This window comes from Grampus griseus, assembly GCF_964374135.1.
Source record: "Grampus griseus genome assembly, chromosome: 10".
Classification (NCBI taxonomy): Eukaryota; Metazoa; Chordata; class Mammalia; order Artiodactyla; family Delphinidae; genus Grampus; species Grampus griseus.
In genome coordinates, this window is record NC_139004.1 from 92,653,870 (window position 1) to 92,670,215 (window position 16,346).

The 16,346-nt window shown below is 41.3% G+C and overlaps 1 protein-coding gene across 1 annotated transcript in view; it reads left to right on the forward strand.

The window, feature by feature from the left end:
- Positions 1-16,346, forward strand: part of ITPR1 (inositol 1,4,5-trisphosphate receptor type 1) — a 318,582-nt gene that overhangs the window by 46,174 nt on the left and 256,062 nt on the right. The gene's annotated exons all lie outside the window — the stretch shown is intronic.

Sequence of the window (16,346 nt, forward strand, 5' to 3'; positions counted from 1 at the left end):
TCTATCTCTAAAAATTCCAGTTCTCTACAGATCTGACTCTATTTTCTGTAGTGGCTTGCTCTAAAACTGGTGTCTTATTTCCCTATGTGTTTTGTGATTCTGACTATTGCTTGTGTTTCGTGGATTTTCATCTGTGGGAATTCTTTGAGGACTGCGGTAAAGCTCTGTTCCTCCAGAGAAAAGTGTTTCCTTTCGCCAATCGCCTGAGATGCCACAGCTCAGGACTTCTTTAAATCAAATTCTCGGCCTAAGGTTTTCTTTAATTTTGTTTTGTTTTCTGCTTAGAGTTTAAAGATTTCCTGTATAGTACGAATCTGGGTAACCAACAAGTATGAGAGCCCACTTGTGGTTACGAATTATAGGAGAGTTTCCTCTCCTGTATCTAGTGCCGAAGTCAAGAGAGACAAATTACCAGAGCAGGTTTCTTTGTTATTCGTCATTGCTTTGGAGGTGTAACTCCTTGGGAGTCCAGGCTTTATGCAAGAGTCTCCTAGAAGACTTCTGACCTTGATTAGACTCAAAGCTTTATCTCCTGTATCCAGTACAGCTATCAAAATGGAAGCCTGAGGTCAGCAGGTTTTCCAGATAACCACAGGGTGAATGCTAGCTTTAGGACTCATGCACCACCCAGGGGTCTTGCTTTCACTTCTTTATTGGGTTCTTTGGATTCCCAACTAGCTATCTACTTCAGTAGATACTTCAGTAGGTGCCTTGAAATGTGTTTCAGTATTTCGTCTAGCTTTTTTTGTGTTTTGATTGAGAGGCTCATTCAGAATTGGTCACACTGTAAAAAAAAATAGATGTGCACAATCTTGGCTTTTTACCTCCTGCAAAGTGTCATTTTCTGGGTGTTGGAAAACACGGCTGCCAATAGCTCCTGAAATTTAGAATTTTACAGTTTTAATCGTTGGAGAGAGACTGATCTCTGTTGTTTTAATGATCAAAAATTCCAGGAAGAGCTTCAGTCAGATGTCTTCCTCTGGATCAGAAAAAGCTTAGGGGGATGAGACTAGGGGCTTAGGGTTACCTGTGTTGACATGGAAGCTCCCAAGAAAACCACCTGGGCTAGAATCAGTTCCTAAAAATGGAGGTATTGGGTACTGGTCTGCTGTGGTGCTTATCAGGGAATAAATAATGATACTTGAGTCTGTTAGGAATGATTTTGACTTTGAATAAGAGAAAGGTCCGTCTAATGGTGGCTTAAAATGTAAGTACATTTGTTGTTTACTTAATTAGAAATCCAGAGAATGGGCAGTCTCAGGTTTAGCGAAGGACTCTAAAGTGTCCTGTCTTTTTGCTCCACATACTCCGGGTATGGACTTTTCTTTTCATGCTCTTGTCACATCTTGGTTACAGATTGACGGTTGTGGCATCAGATATCCTGTTTGCATTCATGGCAAGATTAAAGGGATGGGGGCAACACAGTGAGCTTTCTGCTCTCATTCTTGTCCTTTTAAATAAGGCAACAAAAGCTTATCCCCAGGATCCTATTTTTGTTTCATTGGTCAGTACTGGGTTCCATACTGTTCTTAGCTGCAGGGAATTTGGGGGAAGCGGCCAGGGAAAAGGTGTTAGAAATAGCTAGGGTAGACATTAGGACCTCCATAATGCGGTACGCTGATTGCAGTGGAGGACTGCACGTGGTTTTCCTGCTGTCTCATTTTTAGTGTTTTGGTGATTAAAGAATACTGGCTTTTATCAAGGATAAATACTTTAAGGTACCTATCTATAAGAACAAGAAGAATTTTTTTTTCCCCCAGTTGAAGTTAAACATGTAAAGTCATCTTAAATGGATGCTATATGTTCACCAGATGCCAGTATCTGCCATTAATAGTATGACTGTTGGTGAAAGCAGGTAACTTAGTAATAGCCACTTGATTTGTTTTATTGGCTGGCATATGAGAGGTATGCCCCAAGTGAATAATTTCTGCATTTTGTTTGTAATTCCTCGGTTTGGCTAGATGAATGGGACTAGGTGAAGAAGAGCCTTTCATACACGTGACTGGGTTTCCATTGACCAAGTCTGGGGGCCACCCATCTCAGTTATTTTGGAACAACAGTGCCAGTTTGCAAAGCGCAATGGACTTTTCTGTGATGGCGATGTCGGAGGGTCATTCTGTGAGCTTGCCCTTTGATTTGCTTTCATTGGAACAGCTTCTTAAGAATCAAGAGCTTACTCGCGGTATCAAAAACAGTTTGGTTTCGGTTCCCCAAAAAGATTAAGCTTGAGAGAAAAACCTAAAATAAATTAGATGATCTTCTTCAAATTCAATGCGTTTTCCTTTTTTGTCTTAAGGAGGAAGTAGTTTTTCTTGGAAAGTGGTAGGGAAATCTTTCCTATTTCTAGTACTTGTGTATGGAGGCTGCATATGGTATAAAAAAAGAATTTGGCTCTGGAAGCATCTTTATTGGGTTCAAATCCTGATGAGTGTGTGATCTTGGGCAAAGTATTTCATTCTTCTGTCTTGATTCGCTCCTAAGTAAAATGGTAACAACTTTAGAGGGTTTAGGGGACTAAGGGATGTAAGAAGGGCTCTGAGAGCAAAGCCAAGGACACTGTAAGCATGTAGTTAGTGCTCAGCAGTATTATCATGATGATGATAGGCATGTACATTCTTTATCCTCCTTTCTCAGTTATGCTTCTGAGTTGGAAAAGGAGTTCTTTTCTTTAGGAAGATAGAGTTGGGGAGCAGAAAGTATCTTCTAAGGGCACCGTAAGAAGACATTCGGGTTGCTGGTGCCTGAGAGTGTGTATATACAAAAACCTTTCATTCACTTTTTCTTTTTTTTTTTTGGCGGTACGCGGGCCTCTCACTGCTGTGGCCTCTCCCGTCGTGCAGCACAGGCTATGGACGCGCAGGCTCAGCGGCCATAGCTCACAGGCGCAGCCGCTCCGCGGCATGTGGGATCTTCCCGGACCGGGGCACGAACCCGTGTCCCCTGCATCGGCAGGCGGACTCTCAACCACTGCGCCACCAGGGAAGCCCTCATTCACTTTTATATTGTCTGATCCTTACCTCAGTTCGGTGAAGTTGGTGCCTTATAACCATTTTCTAGTCGAGGGAAGATGACTGTGTAGGTTATGAAACTTGCCCAAACTCATAATTCTGGCACACGATAGAGCAAGACTTGCCACTAAGAGGGAGCTCCTGAACTCTTCCTCCTCTTGGAAGTTCTTGCCTCAAGGCTCTGCCTTAGCTCAGGCTCGTGCTCAAACTGGGTTCTTCTGTCCACTCGGTAGCAAATGTGCGTTCGGCCTTCAGCCCATGAATCTGAAAACTGTATTATACTCTTTGTTGTTTCTTCTTCATTTACATAAAAGGGTCGTGTGTCTGTCTTAAGATGGGACAAATAATTCAGTGACAGAGGGACAGGGTGATGCTTAACACTCAATGAACTAAACCAAGCATTAGGAGAACTTCGGCTTTTTCCCCTTTGGAATGACAGTGTGCTGCATTCTGCAGTAGATCTTGACAGACCTTTCTGGAGTTCATGTCATGTGAAGAAGTGTGGGCACATAAGACATAACAAGGGGAAAATGAGAGGGCTGACTTGGAGTGTCCAGATGTCAGTCCAGGTTTGGGAGCTGAAGGACCCGAGTCCCAGCCTTTGTTTTGCCCCTGACTAGCAACGTGACCTCGAGCAATGCTCTTGACCAGTCTGGGCCTTTGCTTCGTCATCTGTGACGTGAGAATGCTGGCCTGGATGATGAAACATAACAGTATTTTATTAAGTGTTGATCCCATGCAAGGCCTGAGCTAGGCACAGTTTGTATTACAAGTGTATTTACAGTCTCTTAAATCACTCAGGTCCGCTCTGTGTCTCTGATTGATTTTAATCTCTAGTTTATGAAAGATTAGGTTTGACATTTTGTTCTTGCATCTCAGTTGTAAGAAGCACATACCAATCCCTCCAGTTTATCACCTGTAGTTACTTAATATGGATAAACCCCATGTATGCATTTAAAAAAAATTTGGCCAAGAAGTGATAACAGTGTCTAAAATTACCCCAAATGGAAAGCCTTAATGCAAGCAATGAAAAGACAGATCTGCAGCCATTCCTCGTATTATGCTGCTGGGTTCCCTACCTCCATGTCCCAATTGATGACATGGATTTGCCTTTCTTAATTGTGCCCTGGTCCAGTATGGCTTCAAAGGAGTTGGGCATGTTGGTCCATGGTGGAGTGGTGGTATATGGTGGTGATATCAGAGACTTTATGGTGGAACTTGGGTTCAAATATTAGTTTTGCCATTTACTACTTGTTAGTATCTCAGAAGCTCAGTGACTTAAGCTATAAAATACTATCCCCGTCAAAAAGATGGTCTATTGTGCATATCATAGGCACATAGTAAATGTTAATTTCCAGCCCCCTTCCTACCCAATCACATTGGGATATAAGTCACTTACCCAGATCCAGGGGGTTGAGCTTCACATGCACCAGAATCATTTTCCTCCTTCCTACCCTGCAAAGGCTTAGACTTGTAGTGTGGTAGGTGGGATATGAAACAGGTACCAGACTGTTTCTTGGCAAAAGGGCCTTAGATATCATTTAGATCGTTTTATTTCACTCTAATTCACATTTTCTTCTGTACCCACTTCTGAAGCACAGTTACAAGCCTGGCTCCGTCTGGGTGCCTACCTGTGACTAAGCCATCCTACTTCTTATTTCCCACGCTGAATTAATAATCAAACCCTCTCTTAACTCCAAGCACTGGTCAGGGTTATGTAGGGTGATTGAGTGAGCACTGGCCGTGGGGTTGTTAGAAAACATCATCTTTTTGTTCCTCTGAATGGAGTCTGTCCCCTGTCCTGCTTAGGTTTGTCTTCAGTAGTAGATAAAGTTAGTAAGACCTCAGTCTGACTGTAAATAGCCAGACACTGCCAAGATTCAATTGCAGTTGAATTAAAACCAGCGGAATTGAGTCTGGTTAGTTAATTGAGAATTACGTCTCAGTCAGTGTTCATCTTCAGTTTTTCGCCTCTGTGCTGCTGTCCAAAACCAAGTTTGGGGCTTCCCTGGTGGCGCAGTGGTTGAGAGTCCGCCTGCCGATGCAGGGGACACGGGTTCGTGCCCCGGTCCGGGAAGATCCCACATGCCACGGAGCGGCTGGGCCTGTGAGCCGTGGCCGCTGAGCCTGCGCGTCTGGAGCCTGTGCTCCGCAGCGGGAGAGGCCACAGCAGTGAGAGGCCCGCGTACCGCAAAAACAAATAAACAAAAAAACCAAGTTTGGATTGTTTACATGTTTGGATTTCCTTTTTCATGGCATTTTCTAGCCACGTGATCCAAGAACTTGTGAAGTAAAAGGAGAAGGGTATGCGTGTGTGTGAAACTAGGACATTCTCATCTTCCTAGTAAATACTCAGTACTTTATTTCTCATTTCTTGGATGGCATCTAAGTTTAAGATGCCATCTGATGGCGTCTAAGTTCATCAGGTTTCGCAGCTGTTTGATTTCCTTCATGCAGAAAATAAATCTCAGCACCTTTTCCTAAAGCCCGTATGTTTCCTCTTGAAATGTACAGGTAGTGATGAAGGAACCCTTTGTCCTGTTGATTGGAATTGTGCCACTGACCCTTTACACTGATCACTTCCGTTCTTTCAAGGTGACACCAAAGATATGTTATTGGGGGAGGAAGAGCAGGCGTGTCTCGCTCAAGTCATAAGTTTCATTTAGGGGCTAAATTTTGGGGCTAATGGCTAAGAGATTTTTTTTTTTTTTTTTTTTTTGCGGTACGCGGGCCTCTCACTGTTGTGGCCTCTCCCGCTGCGGAGCACAGGCTCCAGATACGCAGGCTTAGCGGCCATGACTCACGGGCCCAGCCGCTCCGTGGCATGTGGGATCTTCCCAGACCGGGGCACGAACCCGTGTCCCCTGCATCGGCAGGCAGACTCTCAACCACTGCGCCACCAGGGAAGCCCTAAGAGATCTTTTAAAGAACTGCCCAGGACCCCACATTCTCTGTAAGTCAGAGGCACAAATTTAAGTGTTTGCATTTTACACTTAGAGTAAAACTGCTCCAGTTCTCACCTAACCTGTAAACCGTATTAAGAAAATCTGGGTTGTTAACTCGCCTTTCTCAGCAAGAAAAAAAAAAAAGTCTTCTTGAAGTGGAAAGCTGATGGGTGGTTCTCATGTTTCTAAGGAATCACTTTTCAGGAGAGCATGGCTTGCTTTTCTTCTTGGTTACAGAGGGCAAGTAACACAGAGCACCCTTGGTTGTCCGGTTAGTAGGAAAGAAATCTTAGTCCCTCTTGATTTTCTGATTTTTAGAAATGATTGGTTAATAAGAGAATTATAACATGAAAATATTAAAAAAAAACTTTCACATACTAACTCTCTATAGTTAATGTTTAAATAAGTATGATGCTTTGCTTTTTCATAATCAGTAAATGCACTGACATGGCTATTTAGTCATCCTCCTTTCTGTTTTATCACAAGACTATTTAAAATTGAAGTCAAAGATAACTTAAAGCCTCACCAGGGCTGTTTAAAGCAGAGGGGCTTGAAATTATCTTTCTCTTGCAAAAAATAGAAAAAGGATTTCCAAGTTTCTAAAATCCTGACAGCTCCACTGTGCATAAAGGATTCAAGGGCTTTGTTCATCTCCCACAAACATCTGTCTTGAAGTTTGAGCGTTTTTTTTTTTTTTTAAAAAAAGCCTGAAACATTCTGATTCTTTGTTTCCCCAAACTATAACTTGGATTGCTGAGAGGTAGCAAATTGTCAGTGTTAACTATTACTTTCTTTCTCTGGACCATTTCTCTGCATTTTCTCCTGTGGGGTTGAATCTGGTCTAGTCAATGCCCCGCACCATGTGGGCACTCCGAGGAAAGAAATGGGAGAAGAGAAAGGAGGTGGCTATTTCTACTAACTGGAAAGTCAGAGGTGGTGTTTTTTCCCTGCCCCCAAGGAAAAAAACAAGATTTTCTTCTTGAGACATCACTTCAATTGCCCGTGTTTTCTTTGCTAGGCTGTTTTTGCTGACGAAATCAGTGTCTGCAGCATTTCCTGTGCTTTCCATCTCTTTCTTTATAGTTATAACATTCACCTGTCATTGAATCTGCTAACAACTTGGCACATGCCAGAAAGAAAGCTGTTCTTGGGGGAAGGGGTTGATTTCTGGCTATTAAAAATTTCCCAAGACCCCGTAATTCTCTGAGTAGGGCCATATTGACGATTTCCAGTACCTGTGCTTTTCAGACCCTGCTCCAAAGGGCCACAGCCGGCTCCTTCCATATAGTAGGACATGTCAGTACATGTCTGCCACGCAAGTGCATGGTAACCATCTGTCCCACTGACACACTGGCACCTACCTGACAGGGTTGTGATGATGATTTTATTGGCTGTTTCAGATAATCATTTAGTGCCTGGTACATAATAAACAATTGAAACTTTGTGTTTCTTACACCTGGCATGTAATAAATATTCCTAAACTGTTAAAAGACAAAACAAAAAACCTGAGCACATCCTTAGCCAATTATCTTTGAGTTAGATTTTATCCAGATACAAGTGACATACTTTGCTAACACGGGCTTGAAGAAGTAAATGCAAAACATTGATTTGTGGAAGATGAAGATGACTCCCCTGGGAACCAAAATGGCTGGAGTAAAAGAGGACAGACCAGAATAGGGCTGTCTGGCTTTGTGTTTACATCTTACACGGAGCTGTTTTTCCCACTGCATGGAGCAGACAGAGCTGAAGTGCTTGTGTGTATGTATGTAAGGGCGTGGCGACTTGGAAGAGAAGATGCCAGCTGTGGCTTCTCACAGCAGAGGTTTGGAGGCCAAGGACGGGGCTGCAGGGAACTCCCTCTACTACAACATATGTTTTGTTCATTTCATTCTGGTCTTGGTCTACGTGTAACCAAAAAAAAAGAGAGAAGGAAAGGAAAGAAAAAAAGACAGAGACCAGCTGCTGGAGTCTAGAAGTGAAAAGTAATGGGAATGGGGAGAGTATGTCAGAATCATCCAGCATCATCGTGTTCATGGGGTGATCTCTTTTACTTGCCCCTCACTGTTGGTGCTGAGATCGAAAGATGTGAAATCCTGGAACAATTCAGAAATATTTCCTTAGAAAACACCATCTTCTCATAGCTTCACTGTATAATGCTTTTTATTAGGACAGATCTTTCTGATCTCTCAAGCATTGCCAAGAAGTGCCTATGCTTCTTATCTAGAGAGTTTATTCCATGTCTTAATTATAAAGGGTTGAGTAGATGTTTCAGTATTGACGTTGGTCCTTGCCTGTGAGACAAGGTCATAAGAGAGGTAGCCCCGGCCTTGGCCAGTGATTTAGCACTCATTCAATAAATACTTCCAAATTCTTGCTATGTTAATAATATGCGCTAATTGCATTGGGGTAGAGAAAAAGATAATACTTCATGTGCAGTGCTTTTAATAGTTTCTAAAGAATTATTCTTTTATACCAGTGAGGAATTTGAAAATCAGAGGGGTCAGGCCGAGGTTATATCACTGGTAAGTCAAAGAGTTATAGCTGCAACTAACTGTCTAGTTCTTTTTCTCTTCTAAGACATGTTCCCTACTCTCAATCAACTCAACTTTTAATAGAAAAGATAATTTGGTTGACTGCAGTGAACGTTTATGAAGTACATTCTGGAGGTACCCTGTTAAAACAGACTTGCTGTTAATCTGGGTCTCAATATAGCAGAAGCAATCCTATTTGTATTTTTATCTGTTTTATTTTAAGGGTGCTTATCACAATTTTAGTGAGGAAATTATTTGGGTAACGAGTTATTCTCTATGTATCTCCCCTCCTACACCGTGGGCAGGGGTTGTGTCTTTCCTGTTGACCTCAGGATTCCCAACTCAAAATGAAGTACAAAACAGGTGCTCAACAAAATCTTATTGCATCTATAAAGAGCAGATTAGGTTTTGTTTTATCAGTACGTAAAGTGCCGTGGGAGTGTAGGTGAAGTCTGTTGGGGAAGGGGTTGTAGACAGGAGTAGGGAAGCTTTGAAAGAAGACATATAAAGCTGGGCCATGCAGGATGGATGGGAGTTAGGGATGAATGGAATGAGAGGCATTGGGGTACATGAGGGGAGGGACATTCCTATGCACTGACTTACAGGACCAAAACTATAGACGGGCAGAGTCCAGAGGTATCTTTTTTGACTTGGGACAAAGTGTTTGAAGTTAAGGCTGAAGTGGTTGATCAGTGCCAGATTTTGAAGCCCTTGCTAGACTTAGGGCATTCTGATTTTGTTAATAATATTGTTACTAGTAAAAAAGAACATTTATTAGTTTCTTGCTATGCTGAATGCATTTTATACCTTACCTCATTTTTTAGGTCAATCCCGTATAGTATAGTGATGGTATCCCCATCTTGTAGATGAGTAAACTGACACTTGGAGAGTTTAAGTGACTTTCCCAAGACCACACATTGCTTTTGTCTGTTCAGGCTGCTATAACAAAAATACCATGGACTGGGTAGCTCATAAACAAAAGATGTCTTTCTCATGGTTCTGGAGGCTGGGAAGTCCAAGAAGAAGGCAGACCCGGAGTCTGGTGAGAGCTTGCTTTCTCTTCATAGAGGTGCCTTCTAGCTGTGTCCTCGTGGTGGAAGGTGGCGAGCTCTCTCAACTCTCTCGTAAGGGCGCAAATCCCCTTCTTCAGGGCTCTGCCTCATGACCTAATCCCCCCACCTCCACAAAGGCCCTGTCTCCTAGTACTGTCAACATCGGGCATTAGGTTTCAACATATAATTTTGGGGGGACACAAACATTCAGACTGTGGTAATCCGTGAGCAGCAGAGTTGGTGATAAATTCAATTCTCTTTGGTAGGAACAGAGACCCACTGATGTCTGTGAGCCTAACGTTTCTCAGTGAGTGGGGGAGCAACATATCATTCTTTATATCATTAGAAGTGAGCACAACTTGGCAACATACAGGTGTTCCAGGGTTTGAGAATAAATTTTTGCATCTATAAGTAGATGTAATTGGTACTTTCCTTTACGAACATTAGTCTGGTAATAGTATGTATTGGCTGAGTTAACAGATGTGTGTGTGTGTGTGTGTGTGTGATGAATGCATTGAATAAGATATTTGATGCTTGCTGTGTGTTAGGCACCATGGTAGGTGCTGGGGACGTAGAGTGGTGAGCTCGTTGGTGGGCTGGGCTGGAGGAATAGAGGCTGTAGGGAGGTAGGAAGGCCAGATGGGAAGCAGTGAGGTGAGGTTGCAGGTCTAATCAGTGAGAGAAGATGGTGACCAAGAATCATGACTGGTGTCAGTGACAGAGAGTCTCTGTCATTGGTCATTGGGCGAATGATGGAAACATGACCCTGATTTTGAAACAGCAGTTTCTTGTCTTCCTGCTTGTGGGTAGATTAATTGGGTTACATATGTCTATGAATGGTAGTATAAATACGTTTCTGATGATAATCCAGAGAAAAAGTAAAAATGGCAATAAGGGAACCGTTGCTCATATATCAATTGGTAAAACAACTCTCTCTTCTGTAAGAACACATGGCACCGGTGTGGCGGCTGAGAGTGAAGAAAGAGTTTATTACTGAGAGCATGATCTGTGGATGGAAATGTACCCACGTGGAATGTGTTTCGATCTGGTACGGGCCGTGCTTTTGAAACAATGCTCCCTGTTCCATAGGGCTTTTGATAAATACTGAGCAGAGTGGAGTGTTGGAGAACTCAGTGTTATTATTTATAGAAAGCACCAGAATCCCATAATCAAAGTCAGGGAATTTGGGGGGTTGGAATTGATTGGAGGGATTGCTGAATCTAGTCATCCCTACCTCTCCCTGTCTTTTAAGCTGAGGAAGCTATCCTTGAGTGTTTACTGAGTTACGTGACATAGCCAAGGTGGTACAGCTAATTATTATAGAGCCTAGACAAGAACCTAGATCCTCAGAGGTAATGGGTCACTTTCAGCAGTTTGGTGTCTATCTTTCCAGAATGTTTCCTATTCATTGGAAGGCATATACAGGTATATAAACGTGTACATTTTTATGAGTCCTCTTAAACTTAAAATTATTCTTCTGCAACTTGATGTTTTTCACCTGGAAGTATTTCTTTAACCCTTTTTTTTTTAAAGAAAGCCAGTGCCTAGTTCTTTTCATCTATAGAGGATTGTTCCATAGTATGGATATGTCAGAGCATAAGTAGGCATTTGGTGAATGATAAACATACAAGTTTTTTTTTCTATCATGAACAATATTGTAATTGATTTATCAAAAATTTGTATAGCCCCCACTCTGTGTCACATGGTGTGCTAAAATTAAGTTAATCCTTATAAGTGCCTAATGAGACTTACCTGTCTTACAGATGAGGAAACTGAGATAGGGAAGAAATTAAATAATTTTGCTTAGCACCACATGGCTTAAAGCCAGCATTTGAATGCACGCAGTCCAGCTCCAGAGCCTGAATTCTTAACCACTGCACTGTGCTGCTTTTTAGCTTACATAGCTCTGCGTTCACGAATGCAAATATTTCTGTGCAATAGGTAGCATAGAAAGAGAATTATCAAAGAAACTTTTTTATGGAGAAATGGCCAAGCATTCGGACACAAGATGGCTTCTGAGTTGATAATAATATCAGTGACTAGCCTTTATCAACACTGTGCTAAATGCTTGTTATGCCTTATCACACATAGTCCCCACACCTGGCCAGACGGAATCTCTTACGTTAAGGGAACTACAATGTGGTCTGGTTTTTATGTCCCCAGATCACTCACACACTTCCTCCCTCCCTCCTTCCTTTATTTTTTCAGCTTTGTTGACTTATAACTGGCGTATAACACTGTGTAAGTTTAAGGTGTGTAAGTTTAAGTTGTACAGCCTTTTGGCTTGATAGATTTATATATTACAAACTGATCACCACCGTAGCGTTACCTAACACCTGCATCACTTTGCATGACTACTCTTTCTTTTTTTTTTTTTTTTTTTTTTTTTTTTGCGGTACGCGGGCCTCTCACTGTTGTGGCCTCTCCCATTGTGGAGCACAGGCTCCGGACGCGCGGCCGGGCCCAGCGGCTCTGCAGCATGTGGGATCTTCCCGGACGAGGGCACGAACCCATGTCCCCTGCATCTGCAGGCGGATTCTCAACCACTGCGCCACCAGGGAAGCCCTACTCTTTCTTTTTTGTAGTGAGAACATTTAAGATCTTCTTTCCTAGCAGCTCTCCAGTATATAACACGGTATTGTTAACTATAATCACCACGCTATACATTAGATCCCCAGAACTTACTTATTCATCTTAACAACTGGAAGTTGGTACTCTTTGACCAACATCTCCCCTTTTTCTCCATCCCTTAGCCCCTAGTAACCACCATTCTGGTGTCTGTTTCTACAAGTTCAGCTTTTTTTAGATTCCACGTATAAGTCATATCATACGGTGTTTGTCTTTCTTCGTCTGACTTACTTCACTTAATATAATGCCCTCCAGGTCCATCCATGTTGTCCCAAATGGCAGGACATCTTTCTTTTTCATGGCTGAATAATACTCCATTGTTTATGTAAATATAAATATATAAGTAAATACACACATGTGTGCGTGCGTGCACACACACACACACACACACACCCCACATCATTTTTATCCATTCAAAGGTTGATGGACACTTAGATTGTTTCCATATCTTGGCTATTGTGAGTAATGCTGCAGTGAACATGGGTGTAAATGTATCTTTTTTTTTTTTTAAAGGTATCTCTTAAAGATAGTAATTTTGGTTCCTTTGCATATATACTCAGAGGTACGATTACTGGATCATGCGGTAGTTCTAGTTTAAACTTTTTGAAGAATCACCATACTGTTTTCTATAGTGGCCGCACCAATTTACATTCCTGTCAGCTGAGATCACCCATTTAGTGAGTGGCAGTTGGTGACTTGAACCCAGGTTTCTCCAACTCCAGAGCCTCAATTCTTAATACTGTTTAATTTCCTTTTGACTCTGTCAGTTGGACCTCCGTATGATGAAATATTTTGGCTAAAGCTTTGACTGGACTTCTAAATAGTCATCTGTGGCTTTTTAGCTTAAAGTTTGTTTCTTTTTTTAGCGTTTGGAATTAAGCTTACGAAGTAGAGTAACTCTCCTCTTGCAGATTCAGTATTTTTTCTCCCTCTAGCAAAGTTATAGTGCATGGATATGACTCAGAAGCTGGGATGAGGGTAGGATTGTTCCCAGTTATTCTAAATGTAAACATGAATCAGGATTCATGTGGATGCATACCTCACTTCTCTAAAAATGCAGCGATTTTAGCATTCATTGTAAATTCACTGATGTTCATAAATTCATGGTGTGACTCCATTGAGTTTGATCATAAGCTTTATTAGAACTGCATAAGCTGCTACCCCTACCCTCCACCTCCTTTCCTACAAGAACATTCTCTGCCCACTCTGAATAAGTTTATAGATGTGTTTGGATGTCTTCTCAGCTCAGTTGAAACACAGGGAAAATAGGCTTCGGAATATATTTTCTGAGTGAGAATTTCTTCTGTCATGTGACAGGTTTAGTATGTTTAAAACATAGGAGGGGGGGCTTCCCTGGTGGCACAGTGGTTGAGAGTCCACCTGCTGATGCAGGGGACACGGGTTCGTGCCCCGGTCCGGGAAGATCCCACATGCCACGGAGCGGCTGGGCCCGTGAGCCATGGCCACTGAGCCTGCATGTCTGGAGCCTGTGCTCCACAATGGGAGAGGCCACAGCAGTGAGAGGCCCGCGTACCGCAAAAAAAACAAAAAAAACAAAAAAAAACCCAAAAAAAAACATAGGAGGGGAAACAATGTTAATTGGAATTAAAGCCATCCAGTTGAATGCTTGATATGATGAAGAGTTTGAAGAAAGTCGAGGATATGCTAAAGGCAAATAGTGAAAGAAAAAAGAAAAGCAGGTAGAAACTCCAGGAGAAACTAAAACTGAACTGAAAAGGAAGTATATTCATATTAGATTATATGATATGTTTTGAGCAATATTTACATGGTCATAATAATAGAAACACAAAGTCAATTTATAGGCAAAATAGAAAGCTCATGGTTAGAAAACATTATCACTAATCAATCTTGATGATGCAAAAGTGAAATTATATAAAGTAGATGATAAGAGATGGAAAGACATGGAGAAGTGAAGGAGGAGACAGTAATACCAAAGTAGGGCAGATAAGAGCTACTGAAGGTGGTGGAACAGGAGTTAAAAGGGACTACATTTAAAAAATAAGATAAAAATCCATGGGCAAGAAAATACCAAACTAATCTTTTTACGAGAGGAAAATAAATACTAAGAAGTAACAGAGAAAAGAATTAAGAGTGCATCCTCTCTGGAGAGGCATTTGGGGAAAGTGGCTTTTATTACAGGACAAGGGACTGTTGCTTTTCATTTTAAGTTAATTTGATTTTTAAAACTTTTTTCTGATGGAAATTTCCAAATACCCGCAAAATAGATACAGTGAACCCCCATGAACCTGTCTGCAAGATTCAACAACACTCTATGTTTTACCATTTTTGTTTCATTTATCTTGTTTTTTTTTTTTGGCTAGGATACTTAAAAAAAAAATGTCACGCTGTTTCAACTCTTAATACTTCTGAATGCGTCTCAAAATAGAAAAGACATCTTAGATAAGCACTATACTATTATCATAGCCAATACAACTAACAATTTCTATCATTACCACATTGAATTTTCTCTGATTATCTGAAAAAAAAAGTTTGAATAATTAAAATGTTCAAATGAGTTTCCAAACAAGGCCTCCTCTTGTACATAGGCATAGATCTCTTCAATCTCTTTTAAGTCCCTTTTAATCTAGACTAGTTCCCTTTTGCTTTTTATCATGCAATTGACTTAATGAACAATATTTGATATTGAAAATATGTGCTTGCATTAATTTGATTAAAAAGTTTAATTTGATTAAAAACTTCAAAGCTTTATATATATATATATATATATATATATTTTTTTTTTTTGCGGTATGTGGGCCTCTCACTGTTGTGGTCTCTCCCGTTGCGGAGCACAGGCTCCAGACGCGCAGGCTCAGTTGCCATGGCTCACGGGCCCAGCCGCTCCGCGGCATGTGGGATCCTCCCGGACCGGGGCACGAACCTGTGTCCCCTGCATCGGCAGGTGGACTCTTAACCACTGTGCCACCAGGGAAGCCCAAAGCTTTATATATTTTGAAAAGCCTTATGTTCTCCTTAACTTTAAGTATATTTTAATAAAAATTCCTTTTTAATGCTTAAATTTAAACATCTCTAATGCAGAAGCATTCAATTATCAACTATTTTGGGCAGGATTCTTTGCTTACAAAGGTGAATAAAAATAATCGTTTTCTTCACAAGGATTTTTCAGTTTAGTCATAGAGGGCAGTTTGTGGATGTCCCTGCTGAGGCATTTTGCCATATGGAATTTTAATTATTTTTTTAAGCTAACAGCTAATGGATCCCTTACTAGGTGCCAGCCGCTAAGTGCTTTAAATGTATTATTTTATTTAATCCTTATCATACCCTATGGGAGAATCCCCAGTGTACAGACAAGGGACCTGAGACCCAAGGGGACTGAGTAACTTTGTGTGGGGTCATCTAGGTTAGTATGTGACTCAGCCTGTATATGAACAAAGTCTTTCTGATGCTGCACCCTGAGCTCTTAATCACTAAACCTCCCAGTTTTGATGCGCTGGTCATCTCTCCTAACAAACAGCATCCTGTATTGGTTCAAAATATGGGCTGTGGAGCCAGACTGCCTGGTTTCCATCTTGGCTCTGACACTTAGTAGCTCTGTGACCTTGGGTGAGTTACATAATCTTTTTGTGTCTCAGTTTCCCCATCTGTGAAATGAGGATAATAGTCCTGCTTCATAGGGCATTATGAGATTGAATGACTTCTTATTTGTAAAGACCATGGAACAGCCTGTGGCACATACATAAACAAAAAAATGATTTAAATAGCTGCAGCTGGAAAAACTGTGACGGCCATATGTGTGGATTGATGGGCAGGTGACGGACCAATAAGAAAAAGTAGAAGCAGATAGTAGGCAGTGTCTTCTTATAGTATCTTATGAGTGAAAGAAATCTCTTAATGTAATAAAATTCTCCATCAGGCTCATAATATTTTGTTGGTAGATTTCTTGATACTTAATGTTCAGATCAACTTTTCCAACCATTCCTTTTTGTTTTGTTTTTGTCTTGTTACTTCAAATCATTTGAATAATCAGGAAGCATAAAAAACAACTCTCATGTTAAGCTTTCCGTGGAAGGAGAGAGAGCTGGGTTTAGGCTTTCCTTTCAAGGAGAAAGGAAAAAAAAATGTTAGTCACATTACACAGTTGAAATCTCAAAAGGTTCTGGAGGGGCAGATAAGTTTTAGTGCTGGCTAGTAGATGCAGTC